The following is a 19,407-nucleotide window of genomic DNA, read 5'->3' on the forward strand; positions in this document are numbered from 1 at the left end:
ATCAATTTCATTATAAATAAGATATAAAATAAAAGTAAAAACTGAGAATAAAAACTGGGAACCACCAGGATCCAGTCTATGCAGGAAACCATATTCAAAGAAAACACAAATCCCATTTCATTCACTTAGGCTTCCTTAAAGAGACCTCCCTAACGATTTCACAAAGCATGCCAACATCAAAAGTACTTCCTACATTCTTTTAAAATATTCTCTTCTCAGTACTTCCAAAAAACCAAACCCATTTCTCTCCATAGAAAAAAAACTATAAAAAAAATACACTCACTGTAAAAATCATAGAAAACTAAGTACATTTGGTCAGAATCCTCATGTCATACAAATGCACATGTACCTAAAAAAAAAAAAAAAAAAAAAAAAAAAAAAAAAAAAAAAAAAAATTCTCCATCCCAGACTTTCCTCACCACAATTATGCCTCCCTTTCCCTTTTGTCTCTTACTTTCTTGTACATGTTCACACTATCCCCATTCCTAAAGTACCCAGTGCCATGTGACCCACCCACCCCACCCCACCATGCAAACTGCATGCACATCTTTTGGAAGTTCAGTTTTCCTTCCACTCTGGCAACATCTTCTCAGACTATCAGCCCCCTTTGTTCCAGCGAAGATGAATAAAATTTTATGGAATCTCTCTGTGTGAGTGTGTGAGTGTGTGTGTGAGTGTGTGTGTGTGTGTGCACATGTGCAGACTGGAAATAAATAAAATAAGGTAAGGTTGTAAAAGATTTAAACAACATAGTCATTATGTTAAATATGAATATATTGAATTCTATATCCTAATAGTAGAGAACACATTCATCTCAAATGCCCATGGTTGATGCACAGAAATTCATCTCATATAAGTCACAAAGAAAATATCAGTAACTTTAACAAAGGAAGAATATTACAAACAATACTCTCTGATCACATTCAATAAAACTAGAGTTTACTATCAACAACAGCAGAAAAACTCACAACATTTTCTTTCACATGGATAGTAAAAATCCTGTCATAAATTCCTGAGTAAAAGGTAAAATAGAAACTGAAATTACAAGAATTTAATAATAATAATAATGACAATAGCTTCCAGTTTGGGTCAAGATATGAAAAACACACTCCACCATATTCTTTCCTGTTAATTACAACTAAAACTTCTGGACAAAAGCCATAGAGTAACTATGAGAAAACTCTAAAACGGGAAGAAAAGAAGGAAGACTGGCTAGGAATCTCAGGACTTGAGGGGTCACCTAGTTTTACATTTGTTGTTGTTGTTGTTGTTTTCCTTTACATTCCAGCCTAGGTGCCATTGCGAACCACACCCTGCAGCTATAATACTGATAGGGGCAGGGATAAAATCTCTCTAACCAGAAGTCCAGGAAGAAGAAGAATCCTTTGGATGATAATCACAGCACTACAAGCAGATGCCGCAAGAGAAGCAACACCCTCTATCCTCCCCACTGGCCTGGTTGCTGTAAAAACTGTAGGGTAGAACCATAATGACAATCCCACTCTACACTAAGCAAACACAAGCAGAAGCAGCAGTGTCCTGCCTCCATCCTTTGATGGTGAGTGACTGCAGACACAGATAACAAAGCCCTTCCCCTTCCACTCACACTGTGTGCACAAAGTCGTGAGGTGGGATCCTGTCAACTACCACCCTGAAGAAAGTAGACACTAGCAAAAATGTAGCACCCCTTACCCTCCCAGGTAGAGGGTTTGAGGACAATCATAAAGAAGGGAGAGATGGAGAAAAGAATGATTTAAATTTGTATATGAAGTCCTGAGTTCACCACTGTTCCATTAATCTGTGAAAATGAACAGAATCAATAGAGCAAAAGCTTTGTTGACTAAATTATGATATAGTTTCAGATTGACTGCTGGGTAGTGCAAAAACAGGGCAGATGAGAGTAAGACTACAAAGATTTTGACAATTAAATTGCCATTAAAACCAGAACTCACCAATTATCATTAAAACCATTGCTGTCTGTTTAAAAAGTAGATTTAAACAGGAGCCAAAGTCTCATTATATAATACTCAAAATGTCCAGGACATAATGCAAAATACTTGTCAAACCAAAAACCAGGAAAATCTCAATTCATATGGCAAAAGACAATCAGCAGATGTCAACACCAAGATGAGACAGATTTTAGAATTATCTGACAAGGATTTTAAAGCAGCTATTATAAAAAGGCTCTAACAAGTGGTTTCAGACACTTTTATAATAAGTGGGAAAATAGAAAATAGTAATAGCAAATAGAAATTTTAGAATAAAAAATACAGTAATAAAAATCGAAATGTACTAATGAAAATGATGGAAAAAATAAAGAAACTTTTAGAGAGATCAACAGAAATTTTTCAATCAATTTTTCTTTTTCATTTAATTTCAAATTTTCTGTTCATCTCTCTTCAAGGGCTTGTGAGACACCAATAAAACATCTAACATTATGTCATTGAGGTGTAAATCCAAGTTATTTTCCCAAGGAAAAGGGAAGATTATTTGCACAAAAGTGCTTGTACATAAGTGTTACAGTAGTTTCATTCATTCACGATAGCTAACAACTTGAAACAAACCAAATATTCCTCAACAGGTGTTAAATAAAATAAAAATAAATTGTGGTATATCCAAACAATGGAATACTAGTCCTTTTTTAAAAGAGCAAATTATTGATACACTCAAAACTGTGGATGAATCTCAAAATCCCTAAAACAAAACTATAATCTGATTTATGGTAACAAAGAGCTTAGTAGTAGATTGGGGCCAGGGCTGGAGGGAGGACAGATGGCAAACGGACCTTGGGGAGTTTTGGGGGTGATGGAAACATTCTATGAATCGATGGTGGCAGTGGTTTCCTGGGTGTGGCAATGTTTTTTTGCATTTGTCAGAGCTCATTGAATTACATTTTAAATCGATGCAATTTATTATGCATAATTGTAGTTCAATAAAGCTGACTTTTCAAAATCTTAATAGGAAGAAAGATATGCAAAATGTAACATAAAGATCTAATTATATTACAAATATATGAAACAAACTCACTGAAAGGGAAAATGCATGAACCTAAGTGACTTTGGAAATGAGTGGAGTTTGTAAGACTAAAGGCAAAAGAAACTGCACATAAGCACTGTGGTCCTGTCAATAAAGGTGTTTCTCACAGGAGTATAGGTAAATAATTCTGATATCATTATACATGTACAGTGGAATGGAATGATTAAATAAATGGATGAAAGGTGGTGCAAGTCAAATTTTCTCACTATTGGAGCACAAGGCTATAGATAGGCAAGAAAAAAAGGGTAGAACGATCTACAGAATAAAAATAATGAAGAACAGTCTCAAACCAATAATCTGTACTTTCACTTAAAGAAACTAGGACAAGAGCAAAATAAACCAAAAACAAACAGAAACAAGAAAATCATAAAGAAAAGAGCAGTAATCAATAAAAACAATACAGAAAATCAATTAATCCAAAAGACAATTTCCTAAATTAATCAATAAGATTTAACCCCTAACAAGACTGTCACTAAAAAGAAAGAGAATATATAAATTCTCAATATCAGGAAGGAAAGAGACCTTCAGACTTCACAGACCTCACAGATATTAAAAGAATTTTTTTTAAACATTAGGAATAACTTTAAGCACATAAATTTAACAACTTAGAAAAGCTAGACCAAAGCTGTGGAAAACCTCAAACTACCAAAACTCACCCAATATTAAACAAATAACCTGAATAGTTCTATACCTATCAAAAATTAAATGTGTAGTTTTAAACCTTCCAAAAATAGAAATCTCAAGTCCCAGATGGTTTTCTTAGAGAATTCTACCAAATATTCAGAGAAGAGACAACACCAATATTACACAATCTTTTCCAGAAAATGAGAAATAACACTTTCCAACTCATTTATGAGGCCAGCATTACCCTAACACTATAATCAGACAGAATACAAAATGAAAACTAGAGAAAAATATCCCTGATGAATATAAAGGAAAAATCCTCAATAAAATATTAGTAAATCAAACTAAGCAATATATAAAAATTATAATACATCACAACCAAGAAGGATTTATGTTAGTAATGCAAGGCTGGTTCAATATTAGAAAGCCTGTTAGTATAATCCATTAACTCTCCAAGGAAAAGGTGAGGGAGGAAACAGTCTTTCTTTTATTTCCCACGGACTCAACTATGAGACCTGGACAGAATATGTAGATGGATATTTGAAAACTCTAAAAAGTAAATATCAACAGACTGATATGGGAAGAACAGAATTCAAAATAGAAACAAGATAATAGTGGGTTTAAGTTTTTTCCCCTCTATTATTCCCATCCTGAATAAATACATTTATTTATTTAACTCAGCCCACCCTAGAACTCTGAATTGAGTATTGTGAAGCAGACAGAGTGAAATCCAAGAGAAGCCCTCTGGTTCTGGCTTGAGTAGCAGAAAAGAGAGCTCTAAAAAGTTCGATGGGGCCGGGCATGGTGGCTCAAGCCTGTAATCCTAGCACTTTGGGAGGCCGAGGCGGGTGGATCACGAGGTCAGGAGATCGAGACCATCCTGGCTAACACGGTGAAACCTCGTCTCTACTAAATATACAAAAAATAAGCCGGGTGTTGTGGTGGGCGCCTGTAGTCCCAGATACTTGGGAGGCTGAGGCAGGAGAATGGCGTGAACCCAAGAGGCGGAGCTTGCAGTGAGCAGAGATCCCGCCATTGCACTCCAGCCTGGGGGACAGAGCGAGACTCTGTCTCAAAAAAAAAAAAAAAAAAAGTTCAGTGAATGTGGGGGAAATCTCTGCATATATTTTTTTTCTCCATTGCCTCTATTCTTTCACATCACAGTCCCCAACTGGACCTGTGTAGGTCCGTGGTTATCCAGCAAGAGTGGCCTGGAATGACAGCCTCTACTCTTATTCAGCACAGGACAGGAGAAGGCTAACCATGCTGTGAACAGAGATGTAGCAGTGGAGATAGAGAAAAGTAATGGATTTATGCAAAGTTGAAAGTGTGTTTAGCAGAACTTGCTGATTGGATGTAGAAGGTAATGAAAGAAGTAGAAAAAAGAATCACTTCAAGATTCTTTGGTTTATATAACTAAGTAGATGCTTTGCTTTTTACCAAAATGCAGATGACTAGAGGGAATTGAAAGTTGTTTTGATAATGTTGTGTTTGAGCAGCCTTTAGCTGGTAATGTCAGACAGATGGTTTTATCCAGTTCAGGAAAGAGGTTGGGGCTGGGTTGGGAAGGTAGCAATCAGCATATAGATATATCTTTTTAAGTTGGGAGATAATGAGTCATCTTGTTTGCTTTGGGAATCATCTAGTGGAAGACTAATAAATGGTGAAGGAGAAAGATAAAGATAATTTCAGAAGAACATTCCTGCAAAATGATCCCCAAGGGCATGAGCAAAAGTTTAGCCTTCAGTGCAAACTAGACCACCTCAACATAGCATCCCTGAACTGGAAAGTTCAGGAAGTGCTATGCCATGATTCTCAGTAAGTTTTATTTGTTCAACAATTTATTGAATGCTTACCCAAATGTAAGCCATGGGTATATACATTTCTGGGAAAAATAAAACATGATTCCTTCTTTTAAAAGTTAGGAAAAACAGGAATTTGGTAAACAAACATACACACTGTAGCCAAGAATGTTAATACCCAATATTCATTCTCCCTCTTTTTCTTTTAAAGGAAACTAAATTTTGTTTAGTTGAAAGAAAACTAATGGGAAATGGGAGAAGCCATTGTGCCCAGTTTAAAAACAAACAAAAAATTCCCTCCTCCCTTGCAGATGGGGAGGAACATGTGTCTAGATTCTGACCAATAGTCATGCAAGTAGAAGCTTCTGTCTAAGGCTTCCAGGAAACTTTTCCAAGAGAGGAGTTACACAGTTGTTAGGTGCCCATTTTATCCTATGCTCTTCACTGCCCTTCCATGGAATGTAGGATGCAGGAGGCAGAGCAACATCCCTGTGATTGGGGGCAGCAACACTGAAGGAAAGAACAAAGGAATTACAGAGACATCTGTCCTGATAGCCTTGAGCCACTAACGGCAAGACCAGCAACCACTTACCTAACTCTGAACTTCTAATTACATGAGAAAATGCTGTTTTTCAGCTATTTGAAACCTGTCAAATTAATCCTAACACACTAAACACACGCTATAAATAATAAGTGCTATGAAGGAAAAAAATCGGTTTCTAGAAAGAGAATAATGGGATGGGAATCACTTATTTAGATTGTAATGTCAATGGAGGCATTTCTAAGGAAATAAATCTAAGTCAGGATCTAAAATATAAGAATGCAGCTGCAGTGTATAAGCAGGAGAGGAAGGGAGAGAGCATTCTAGAAAGAAAGAACAGCAAAAAGAGTGGCATAGGATGAGGAAAACCAGGGACTGTGTAGAGGCTATAGGCCGTCAGAAAGAATTTGAATTTTATCCTAAATGGGAAGGGAAGCTAGTGAAAGATTTTAAGCAAGAGATGGCTTATTCTTATCTTACTTTTTTAAAAAATAACACTCTAGCTGCTCTAGAAAACAAATCAGAGATAGACAAGAGTGGAAACAAAACAAACAAGAGACAGGTTATTTGAACAGACCAGGCCAGAAATAATAGTGATGTGGACCAGGGAGTGCCATCAGAGGTGGAGAAACTGTACTCCAGATATATGTAGGAGGTAGAATCTTCAGGCTACACTGACTACACTGATGGATTTTATAAGGAAAGGGAAGAAAATGAAAAAAAAAAGATAACATCTGGACTTATGGCTTTGGTAATTGAACAAGAGTTTGTAACATTTTTCTAAGATGTGGAATATTGCAGAGAATCAGATTTGGGGACTTAAGTTTGAGGTGCTTGTTGGCTATTCACACATAGTTGAATCTACGGTTGTGGGAGGCGACTATGAAGGAAAAAACGAATCACAGAGAGCTCACAAGATTTTATTTGTCATAAATAAATTCTGCAATTTGTTGATGGCCTTTTAAATTTCTGTTGATAATTTTTACATAGATGTAATTTATATGTTTACATAGTGAAAAATATATCATTTTTTCTGTGATTTATGTTTAGAAACTCCCTTCCTACTCTGTGATCCAATGCCTAATTACTCACCTCTTCTGGTAGTTTATTTTGTTTTATTTTCTTGCCTTCTGTAATTTTTAGATATGAGGTGATGATATACATATGTAATAATAATAATAGTGGTTAATCAAATATACCACTATTATTTCTTTAAGCTCTCTTTTCCCAAAAGATGTGTGATACCCATGCATCGCAAGCTGTTTTAACTATCTTACAGTCTACTTCCGAGCTACACTCTGCTCCATTCATCTTTGCATTTTTTTGCCACTTAAAATTGTTTAATAAGAGTATATTTCAGTGTTTATTTTTAGAGAGAAATATCTGACTAGAGAGTATAGTGGAATTATTAATTTCTATGATTTTAAAAACACATTGAGTCACATGTTACTTAAGAATAGCCTTGGTGCTTGGGAACAGCCCCTCCCGAGAGATGAGTGAGAAGTTTCCTCTTGACTCTCCACTCAGCAGCCACATGGATAGGGACAGTCAGTGCTCAAATAAGCAGAAACCTGGGTTCCTTCAAGAAAAGGCCAAACCACTTTGTCACTCATATGTTTATTTGAATATGAATTAGTCAGAAAACAATTTGTTTTTGAAATCCCCAGACACAGTAATTGGGCTAAGGCCCACAGAACAGTTGAGTCGTAACACCTTCTTAGTTTAGCAAACCAAATCCCACTGCCCTCACATTATTCTACCCGAGATATTAGGAACCATGGCTGTAAGTTATTGAGAAAAATTCACCCAAACCTCTCAGGTTAATAACCACTTACAAGAATTCAACTCTTGGGAAAATTTGTTTCTTTTCCCTGAAGGTTGAGTAAGCTTCACTCTAGGGCCTGCCTCTAATTTAGCTCATACCATAGAAATGGCATGCAGAGTTTCTGTTTTCATAACTTGGGAAATACTATACAATTGTATTGTAATGCAATTCTCTACAGTGACCCATTTAGTTACACAGGTCAAACTTGTTCTTTTCTGGGTCCATTGGCCTGAAATGCATTCCCAAGTCATGGAATTCTCAAAGAATAGCATGGTGAAATGTTAGGATTTAAGACATTAGAAATTTCCTTGATTTAGTAAAGTAATTAGTGCATGTTCACAGGACATGATCTTTAATAAAGAAAAGTAGCTGCAATATTCTTTACCCAATGGCCAATAATTTCTGCCTCATTAAACCCAAGTCAAAGGCATCAGTGAAAGCTGAAACTCATTCTTTAGCCCTTAACTTCCTTCTCTGACTCTTTATTATTTAAGGTACTCTTTGTAAGTGCTTCATATTTCCATAACACTTTAACATCAGATACTTAATTTTTGGATTAGTATCATCCTTTAGGCAGCACGTGATGAATTTGACCACTACCAAATTTAGCTTCTGGCTGTGACTTCATCAGAATTATTTTAAAAGAAGAAAAAACTATTTTTAGATTGTCTCATAAATGAAAGGTGGATTACTTACCAATTTCTTAAATATTACAATATTTAAACCAGCTCCAACATAAAACCATTTTAGATTGAAAATTATTAAATACTTATATAGTAATAGCAGAAATTCTAAGAACAGTTTATTCTAGTGACTAAATTACTTTCTGGACGATGTATTAGTTGTTTCCATTTGTTAGCATACCATTTCTGCTTGTTAAAAAAATAGTAGCAGGAAAGTTGAAGCACAAGACATGGTAGAGATATAGAATTTTCAACAATTTCCTGTAATAACTCAGAAAAATTATGTCAACGCTCTGATTATGAAAAGCAGAGGCTCATATGATATTAGCAGTGGTGCCCAATCTCAGTCCAGAGCAAGATTTTCATCTACCTTGTGGTCTAATCCCAATTCACCCAAATCCCACAGTTAAAGGAATATGTTTTATGCTACACTATAGCAGCTGAAACCCCCCTTTTACTGAGGTAATCTAAAAATAGGAATATAACCTAACCTCAAGGCAAATGTCACATATGTCTTAATCCACAATTATCTGCTAATATTATGAAGATGCAGGTAATTAAATTTAATGTTTACTTTAAAATATTATCTTGTTATATTTATGTAACTCCTGTTTTATGATCAAATAGTGGTGATCGAGAAATAAAAATGAATCCAGAAGGCATTGCTGACTCTCATGAAAGATGTCATCACATTAAATGACTCTTCTCATAAACATTTGTACATGGAAAGTCAGAGATTAAAAAACTGCTCAAAACCACAGAAAAAGTGAGTATCAAATGTGTCAACAAAGATCAGGCCTTCTAACTCTTGTTAGTTTTCTGCTTTCGTCACTCCCCCAGAGATGCCATGGGGGGGGAAATTAGGCAAATCAGATCCTTGGCACACGCAGTTCTCCTGACTGTGCCTGCAGCTAGAATCCTCAATACATATAATCTCTTCCTATTTCCTTTCATCTCATAAGCATATCCAGGAGGCCTCAGTGTCTCCAAGCACCTGATATGCATACCAATGCACATAATCTGTAAATCAGACTCAATAATAGTGGAATGTTCTGGGCAAGTGATTTCTGAATCAACCTACAAAGACTGTCTCTCCAGAGATAAGAGAAAGATATCACAATCTTATTTTAGAGACAAGCCTGCACATTAAGCCAAAGAAGATAAGTGTAGTAGAATTAATTTTAATGAATTTGCCCATTGAACTCCTTCATCCAGTGGCCTTTTCCCCCTCCAATCAATAGATTCATTCATCCACTCTGACTGAACGAATTTTGATCACAGGCCTGGTGGGTGCTGGGCTTGGCACCACAGTGCAGGGTTACTGTGGAGCAGAAGACCCAGTTCTTGCCCTCCATGGGCCCACAGTCCACTAAGGGAAACAACCCACAAGCAATTACGAGGTGGCATGAAAAGTACCATAAGTGATGCTGTTTGGACAACCTGGAAATAGACGTCACTGAGTCCTAGAAGAATTAGGAACTGTTTTCTACAGAAATGTAGACCTGAAAGGTAAGTTGGATTGGGTCAGGCCTAGGAGACACAGAAGTGGCCCCAGCGGGACACGCCAGGTGTATTAGTCTGTTTTTGCATGGCTGATAAAGACATACCCGAGATTGGGAAGAAAAAGAGAAAAAGGTTTAATTGAACTTACAGTTCCACATAGCTGGGGAGGCCTCATAATCATGGCAGGAGGTGAAAGGCACTTCTTACATGGTGGAAGCCAGAGAAAATAAGGAAGAAGCAAAAGCGGAAACCCCTGATAAATCCATCAGATCTTGTGAGACTTATTCACTATCATGAGAACAGCACAGGAAAGACTGGCCTCCATGATTCAATTACCTCTCCCTGGGTCCCATGTTGTGAATTCTGGGAGACAAAATTTGAGTTGAGATTTGGATGGGGACACAGCCAAACCATATCTTTCAGCCCCTGACCCCTCCAAATCTCATGTCCTTACATTTTAAAACCAATCATGCCTTCCCAACAGTCCCCCAAAGTCTTAACTCATTTCAGCGTTAACCCAAAAGTTCACAGTCCAAAGTCTCACCTGAGACAAGGCAAGTCCCTTCTGTCTATGAGCCTGTAAAATCAAAAGCAAGTTAGTTACTTCCTAGATACAATGGTGGCACAGGAATTGGGTAAATACAGCCATTCCAAATGGGACAAATTGGACAAAACAAAGGGATTACAGGGCCCATGCAAGTTTGAAATCCAGCAGGGCAGTCAAATTTTAAAACTCCAAAATAATCTCCTTTGACTCCAGGTCTCACATCCAGGTCATGCTGATGCAAGAGGTGCGTTTCCATGGTCTTGGACAGCTCTGCCCCTGTGGCTTTGCAGGGTACAGCCTGCCTCCCAGCTGCTTTTATGGCCTGGTGTTGAGTGTCCGTGGCTTTTCAGGTGCAAATACAAGCTGTCCGTGGATCTGCCATTCTCGGGTCTGGAGGACAGTGGCCCTCTTCTTACAGCCCCACTAGGCAGTGCCCCAGTAGGGACTCTGTGTGGGGGCTCCAACCCCACATTTTCCTTCTGAACTGCCCTAGCAAAGGTTCTCCCTGAGAGGACCACTCCTACAGTAAACTTTTGCCTGGGCATCCAGGAATTTCTATACATCTTCTGAAATCTAGGCAGAGGTTCCCAAAACTCAATTCTTGACTTCTGTGAACCTGCAGGCTCAACACCACATGGAAGCTGCCAAGGCTTGGGTCTTCCACCCTCTGAAGCCACAGCCCGAGCTGTATGTTGGCCCTTTTCAGCCACTGCTGGAGCAGCTGGGACAGAGGGCACCAAGTCCCTAGGCTGCACAGAGCACAAGGACTCTGGGCCCAGCCCACAAAACCACTTTTTCCTCCTGGGTCTCCAGGCCTGCCATGGGAGGGGCCTCCATGAAGGTCTCTGACATGGCCTGGAGACATTTTCCCTATGATCTTGGGGATTAACATTAGGCTTCTTGCTACTTATGCAAATTTCTGCAGCCAGCTTGAATTTCTCCCCAGAAAATGGGTTTTTCTTTTCTATCACATAGTCAGGTTGCAAATTTTCCAAACTTTTATGCTCTGCTTCCCTTATAAAACTGAATGCCTTTAACAATACCCAAGTCACCTCTCAAATGCTTTGCTCCTTAGAAATTTCTTCCACCAGATATCCTAAATTATCATTTTCAAGTTCGAAGTTTCACAAATCTCTAGGGCAGGGGCAAAATGCCACCAGTCTCTTTGCTAAAACATCACAAGAGTCACCTTTGCTCCAGTTCCCAACAAGTTCCCCATCTCCATCGGAAACCACCTCAGCCTGGACTTTATTGTCCATATTGCTATCAGCATTTTGGGCAAAGCCATTCATCAAGTCTCTGGGAAGTTCCAAATTTTCCCACATTTTCCTGTCTTCTGAGCCCTCCAAACTATTCCAACCTCTGCCTGTTACCCAGTTCCAAAGTCACTTCCACATTTTTGGGTATCTTTCCAGCAATACCCCACTCCTGGTACCAATTTACTGTATTAGTCTGTTTTTATGCTGCTGATAAAAGCATACCTGAGACCGGGAAGAAAAAGAGGTTTCATTGGACTTACAGTTCCACATGGCTGTGGAGGCCTCAGAATCATGGCGGGAGGTGAGAGGCACTTCTTACATGGTGGTGACAAGAGAAAATGAGGAAGAAGCAAGAGTGGAAACCCCTGATAAACCCATCAGATCTCGTGAGACTTACTCAGTATGACAAGAATAGCATGGGAAAGACCAACCACCTTGATTCAATTACCTCCCCCTGGGTCCTTCCACAACATGTGGGAATTCTGGGAGATACAATTCAAGGTGAGAGTTTGGGTGGGGACACAGCCAAACCCCAGTTCAGAGGTAGGAGAGAATATGGGAGGCCTTTCAGTTACCCGGTGAGCTACTGGTAAAAGGCAGAGAGGGAGAAAACAAATAGAAAGAAAAAAAGAATAATGGAAGAGGAAAGCCTGGTACTACAATAAAAAAGAAAAGAAGGATTCTTAAAAATTGGTTTTGGAAGGAAAAAAACTACATATGCCCAGAGAGGCCTGTGTGCTCTCAGTTAAGCTCCTTTGTCATGTTCTTCTGTGAAGAAAAATAGACATTGTTTTCCAATTGTCAATTTTAATTGGAAAATTTTTAAACAATTTTAATTCTTTAAACAACAATGCTCCAGGTAATGGCATTACTGACCCTTGCCTACTCACTGTTTTTTTTAAATTCAGATTACAAATCACTTGGAAAAACACAATACATTTAGTAGTTAAACACCAGCTTTAAAAAACAAAAATGAGATGCATTAAAATATAAGATAGGATAGGATAGATCAGAAGAGTAGAATAGAATAGGATAGATCATGAAGCATACTCATAGCAGGAGCAAATATTGTTTTGTATATATGCACCCACGCATATGATCAAGTAGAAAGTTATTAGGGGGTCATTATCAAAGTTACTTGACAGCCACTCACCAAGAAGTGGGTCCACATTTAGTGATGATTCCACTCAAGGCTTGACATCCCTTTAAAATTCTTCTTAAATATTTAAGGCTTAATATGAAAACTCTTGGACCCCACCACTCAGCACAGTTCTTGCTCTTCACACTTTGGTACACTTGGACTCTGTGAGGATGCCTGTGGTGAGTTGGGCTTTCTGCCAAAGCAAAGAGTATAACCCTCACAGTGTTCATTCTTCTTGGTGAGAGGGTAGAGGGCTAGAAGGAGGTGGGACCATCACATGCTATCACCAAGACTGTCATGAGGATTTCCTTTTTAAGCTTTATAGCAGAGACCCAGATAATATGACCTTCTGGCCTTTGGAGGGAGCATGCCCTAAAGAATTCTTTTCTTATTATAAGAAATATCCCTGAAATATCTTTCTACAGTCTACTGCTACCTCTCCAGGGGCCAGATACAGAGGATTTGAGACCAGCTGGTAACAGACACATTATTCTTATTTAGAACCAGTTTCTACACATGGGTAGATTTCCCAGTGCTTCAGTGAATCAGAGAGCATCTTTAAGAAAAGGGTTCACGAATTTTTGCTTCACTTTATATTATATGATCTTTTCTAGACAGTAAAAAATGTGGTCACTATAAAATTGAAGTCCTATCAGGCAGAAAGTGAACAAGTATCTGAGGAAAAAGATATTTGTTCCATTGCTGTTGGTGATGTCTGCTTCTGGGCATAGTTGGTTATTGGGATAAGTCATGGTAACAATGCTACTAAAAATTTCTGGGGGTTTATATCTTTGAACATTTTAAGATCACATTGATCATGCCTTTGTTATCTGCTATATAGGCCAAAGTTGGTAATGACAATGATACAGTATGTGTGTTTGTGCATGCATGCATGTACTTTAGAGAGAAAAAGAGGGAGAGCAGGAGCTATAGAGAGAGAGAGACAGAGAGATACAGAGAAGCTAAGCACCATGAGAATGTGGCAATGTGACAGTAACACAAAGTATGAAGAAATGCTTATTAAAATAGAAGGACAACACACCCTTCTAATCCTCCTGATGAAGCTATTTGTACTTGAGGGAGCAGATTAGGGATTCATAGGCAATCAAGAAAGGAACCCTTGGCAAAACCTAGGAAGGTAAACTAGATTCTGGACTTGAAGGGGTTCTCTGCTATTATTTTGTTTAGCATACTGCTAGTGCTTACAGTTAAATGAAAGATTAAGCAATGCATTGTAGAAGGTTACAGAATGTGTTTCATTAGGAACTCCCAAGAGCAGAGATTGGTCAACTTTTTCTGCAAGACGCCAAATAGTAAATATGTTTGGCTTTGTGGGCCATATATTCATCCATCACAACTCAATTTTTCAGTAATGACATTAAAGCAGACATAGGAAATATGTAAGCAAATAGACATGGCTGTGTTTCGATAAAATTTTATTTGTAAAATCAGGTGTCCAGCCAGTTTTGGACCAACGGCCAGAGTTTGCCAACCCCTACCCTAAAGTCCTTGTCAAACAACACAGTTAAATCTTGACAGATCTGTAACTGACTTTACAAGTTTATTGCACCAGTTAAATCCAGCAACAGATAATAGCAAATTAGCATCTCTCTTGACTTTCACAAGCATTTATATTATTAGTACTACTTAGTTTTTGATTCCCATTTTGCAGCTGAGAATTGAGATTTCAAGCTATTCAATTGCTTTTTGAGGGCTATACATGTTGTAATGGATGAGAGAGGATTTGCACACCATTTTTTGGCTTTACAAGAATCAGAAAACCTGAGCTAAATTTTCATTTTGTGGCTGATTGAATTTCTTAGACAAAGAATGTGAAACTCAGAGTGAGAGAAAATTTTTGCAATCTATCCATCTTACAAAGTTCTCATATCCAGAAACCACAAGGAACTTTAACAAATTTACAAGAAAAAAAACAAACAACTCTAATAAAAAGTGGGCAAAGCATATGAACAGATACTTCTCAAAAGAAGACATTCATATACTACTAACTCTTAACATGGAATAGAAACTTTCAAAAATGGTGATAGCAACTGAAATAGGAAAAGGTATAGAATTTGAATGAAGGAAGGCTTTTAATTCACTTTATTGCCAACTACAAAGAAATGAGAGTCTTTATAAGTTTCTTCATTTCTATTCACAGAACACACACACACACACACACACACACACACACACACACAAGCTACCCCAAGACCCTGGAAACAACTGGCAAAACCCAAAATGCAGGACAGAAATATGGGAGGAAAATAAAGTGCCAAGCTTTCCCACCCTAGATGATCCAGATGCTTATTAATGCACTCTAATCTCACAGAATCTTCTTCTCAAATAATGCCGAGCATGAAGGTGGGAATCTCCACCTATCCTCCACCCTGATCTCTACCAGGATGGAGTGGAGACCTGGGCCCACTCTGTTGGATAAGACTGAATGGCTGTGTGGCTTTAAAGGACCTTTAATAAGAGACTGGTTTGGGCTTTCTGATGCCTTGCTGTGTCCTCACTTGATCCCTCTGCTGAATCCTGCACATGAGTCTGGAACTAAACCACTCACAAACTGGTATTCCATGTTCCATGGACAGAAAGACAAGTTACTCTGTGATATCCAGGAAAATCCATTCCAGTTTGCCCAAACATTTTACACACCCACACAGTCTAATGATTTTCTGGTATCTGGTACATGGTAGAGTTTACAATTTGAGATTGAAACAGGTAAAAACATGTGGAAGAAAACATTTCTGGCCTTGGCTTTGTATCTGCTAAGGCATGTTCTTGTTAGTTAATACCTGTGTACATTGAGGAAAAGCACCTACTTTTAAACCTCAAAAGTTCATATGTAAACACTAAATATATTACATATATGAGTGTGTGTGTGTGTAAACCCTATATATAATATTTATATTATATTGTATTATGCTGTAAGTGATGTATATATATATATTTATATATCAATGAACATTGTTACTATTTGTTTCCACTGCTCTTGACTCACTGTAATGACCTTATATAAGAACTTTATACTTTTTATTCACAAAATGATTCATTTAATGTCAACAGTTGAATAGAAGTTTTTGTTTTAGAGACAGGGTCTTGCTTTGTTACCTAGGCTGGGGTGCAGTGGCATCATCGTAGCTCATTGCTGCCTCAAACTCCTGGGTTCAAACAATTCTCACACCTCAGCCTTCCAAGCAGCTGGGACTACAAGTATACACCACTATATCCAGCTAATTTTTTAAATTTTTTGTAGAGACAGAGTCTTGCTATGTTGTCCAGGCTGGTCTCCAATTCCTGGGCTCAAGTAATCCTCCCACCTCAGTCTCCCAAAGTGCTGTGGTTACAGGAATGAGTCACTGAACCTGGCCTAAATAGGGACTTAAAACATTCTTCAGATTGCAGATCTGTTAAGCATAGCTTGCCTCACTAATTCATCTTTTAAAACGATACTTTTTCAAGCGAATTTTGCTCAGCTAAACTTCAAACTTCAGTGTCTGCTACTGAAACAAGCTAGTTACGAAAAAAGAAGGCCAGTAGAAAGAAACTAAGCTCATTTTCATGTTTGTCTTTAATTTTTGTCCCTATTCATGCCTCCTGCAATCCAAAAATTGCTCTTGACTTCTCATAAAGAAAAATTGAAAACAAGGAGGACATGAAATGAAAAGAATCCATGAAAAATGGATTTTTCATCTATTTCAGAAGAAATAGAAGAAAAAAAAGTAAAGACCTCTAACTATAGCCTGAAACACCACCTCAACTTAAGACTTCAGTTTAAACAATGCTGGGCACTAGAAAATTGTTAGGACATTTTCCCTGCCTTTTCCTTCAAAGTCCGTGATCTAGAAATAAATTTGAAAATCAGACTACGGTGTGAAAACAGTGATGGTGGAAGTATTTGTAAAGTGCTTGAAGAGATGGAGGAGATACGGATAGCTTCGGAGTGGAAATGATGCTGAAACTCCATCTGGCAGAGGGAAGGAGAGAGACTAGGGAGGTCTGCTGGGTGGAGGGCGGGGCTCCAAGGGAGGGACTGATACCTGCGTGTCCTGCCCGCCCTCCTAACTTGAGTCTCTCTCGGGACCACCCTAATGACTAGTGTTACCTCTGACCAGTGTCTTTGCTCCTCCAGGGAACATCCTTAGACTACAGGGCTCGTACCTACTAAACGCCTCTTATGATTATCTCTTTACCGGTGTTCTCCTCAGCATTACCTATGGCAACGAGACCAAGTTCAGACAGGAAAACAATCTGATTAGTTCTCCAAGAACGAAGACAATCTGTTTTCATTTGTAACAAACCCGAACCCAGCCTTCATTCAGTCAATGTAAATGAAACTACATATTCCCTTGGAGTGAAATTTATTTCTTCCTAATTCTATCCTCTATCAATCTCTAAACCACATTTCAGACAAATGGTAGACTTTATAACTCTTTAAAAAATCTTCCAGAATCGATTTATTTAAATTCTGTCAAGAAATCAATGCGATTTTATTTATTAACGTAAATAAACTACTATGCTTATATATTAGCATTAAAAACCCTGCCAAAGACTTTGGATGAAAATCTTCCAGATACAACTATGATTAAATACAAGATGTCCTGCTGTTACGATTCCTGTTCCATCAGCCACAGATTTTAGAATCCTTTCCCCTCCCATGAGCAGCCCACACTCTAGTTTGTTTATATTGAGGGCAAAAATATTAGCAGAGATGTCAAGGTTGTAAGTCATTGTAGAAGGCAATTATAAGATGGAGATATTCTAAAGATCAGCTATACATAGTTTGGGATTTGTTGGAGAACCTCCGGTTCTGAATCATTCTATCAAGTACTCAAAAGTGCCTCATATTACTAAAAAAAATTTTTTGAAGCCTCAAACCTCTCAAAATTGTTGCTAAAGTTGCCAAATATCATTGATAAAAATATAATCAACAAGGAATGTCCAACACATCGCAGACCTTTTAGGGAATTCTCATCATGGTTGTATTGTGATCGACCTGGGAGTTGGCATGTAACTTGTCACCTGGGTTCTGGATCATTTGCTTAATAAAAAAGTAAAACTGGCTTATAAATACCAATTCATTCACTCACATATATTTAATCAGTAGGCCTGTGACACCAGAGATAGAAAGCCCAGACACAGGTCGTAGATACAGTTGGTGTGTGAGCTATCTTTTATAAGCTTAGGGGTCTATTCAGCAGTCGGTAGGCATTTTTTTTCATAAGGTAAGAAATAAAGCTGAATTTTCTCTATTAAATATGTTGGCCAACGTTATAGATGCTGCCGTCAATTGTCATTCCAATCCCCAATATTAGTCTACAACAACCATATGGAGAACAGAGATTGGCTGTGGTTACCCTGGAAAGGGGTATGTGTCTGCCAGAACCCCAGATGCCAGAGGTAAAGCTGTTACTTTGACAGCAGGTAAATGCTCAGGGCATGCAGCACCTCAGGCACTAGGGGCTGTCCATCCATCTTAGGGAATCTAAGCATACTCAGAAGCCTAGAATAACCCAGCATAAGTAAGAATGCCACTCACCTCCTCTCACTGCAGTCTGTGGCCTTCACAGCTGGGCTTCAGTTCCTCCTGCCTCCTACCTCCTAAGACTTCTCTCTCCTCCCAGCACACCTATACCAAGGTTCAGGGAAAATTCCCAAGACTTCCCTTTGGCTCAACTCCCAAGGGAGAGGTGAATGACAGCAGCAGCACTGGTGACAGCACTGAATGAAAAGTCCCTCCTTCATCCCAGACTGCACAAAGAGGAAAATCATGGAGGGAACATCAGGAAGGGACGCCACAGGGGCTTTTCTGTCCAGCCCAGAAAGGCACTCAGCATCTCCCGACTCTGCAGGAAGCACAGAGGAGTGCCCCATGGTGTTGTGTTGCTCATCCTTCCATTGACCAACAAACCAGAGAAGCAAACATTCTAAAGATTGTCCTTTCACATTCTCTTTCCAACTGTGTGTGCCTGGACATAGGGCAAGTTGTAGCCTTAGAGTCAGGAATCAGAGCCAGCAGGTTAGAACCAGGGAAGGACACAGGAGGGAGCCACAGCCAGGAGAACAGACTTTGGACAATCCAATCCTCCACCCAGGACCAAGGTTAGATGCTGGGTTTTATCTATTGCCATAGCAGTCATTGACTAGGGTTCAAACGGTCTCCCTGAAAGATGAGGTGTCTCAAGTCACAGATCTCATGATAAGTTTGCAACATACAGATGGTTTTTACCAATATCAAGTGGCAATGTACAGCTCTTGAGAAACACTGACAGCCCACATACACAGCAGAGACCAGATATTCTGAGACAGACCCAAGATATACCTTCCAGAAAGTGTGCCCTTGGATGCAAAATACATAAGGTGGAGTGTCACAGCTAAGGCTTAGAGCCATGCAAACCTGGGTTCCAATTCCAGCTCCCCATCTTGGACCCATGTGACCT

At 38.7% G+C, this 19,407-nt stretch overlaps 1 protein-coding gene across 1 annotated transcript in view; it reads right to left on the reverse strand.

Moving 5' to 3' along the window:
- Positions 1 to 18,580, reverse strand: part of SERPINB7 (serpin family B member 7) — a 55,487-nt gene extending 36,907 nt beyond the window's left edge. The window contains exon 1 of the mRNA XM_012506250.2: positions 18,507 to 18,580. The gene's annotated coding sequence lies outside the window, so the exon portion shown is untranslated. The remainder of the gene's footprint in view (positions 1 to 18,506) is intronic.
- Between the last annotated feature and the right edge of the window lie 827 nt (positions 18,581 to 19,407).

Source organism: Nomascus leucogenys, chromosome 4 (assembly GCF_006542625.1).
Source record: "Nomascus leucogenys isolate Asia chromosome 4, Asia_NLE_v1, whole genome shotgun sequence".
In the NCBI taxonomy this organism is placed as follows: Eukaryota; Metazoa; Chordata; class Mammalia; order Primates; family Hylobatidae; genus Nomascus; species Nomascus leucogenys.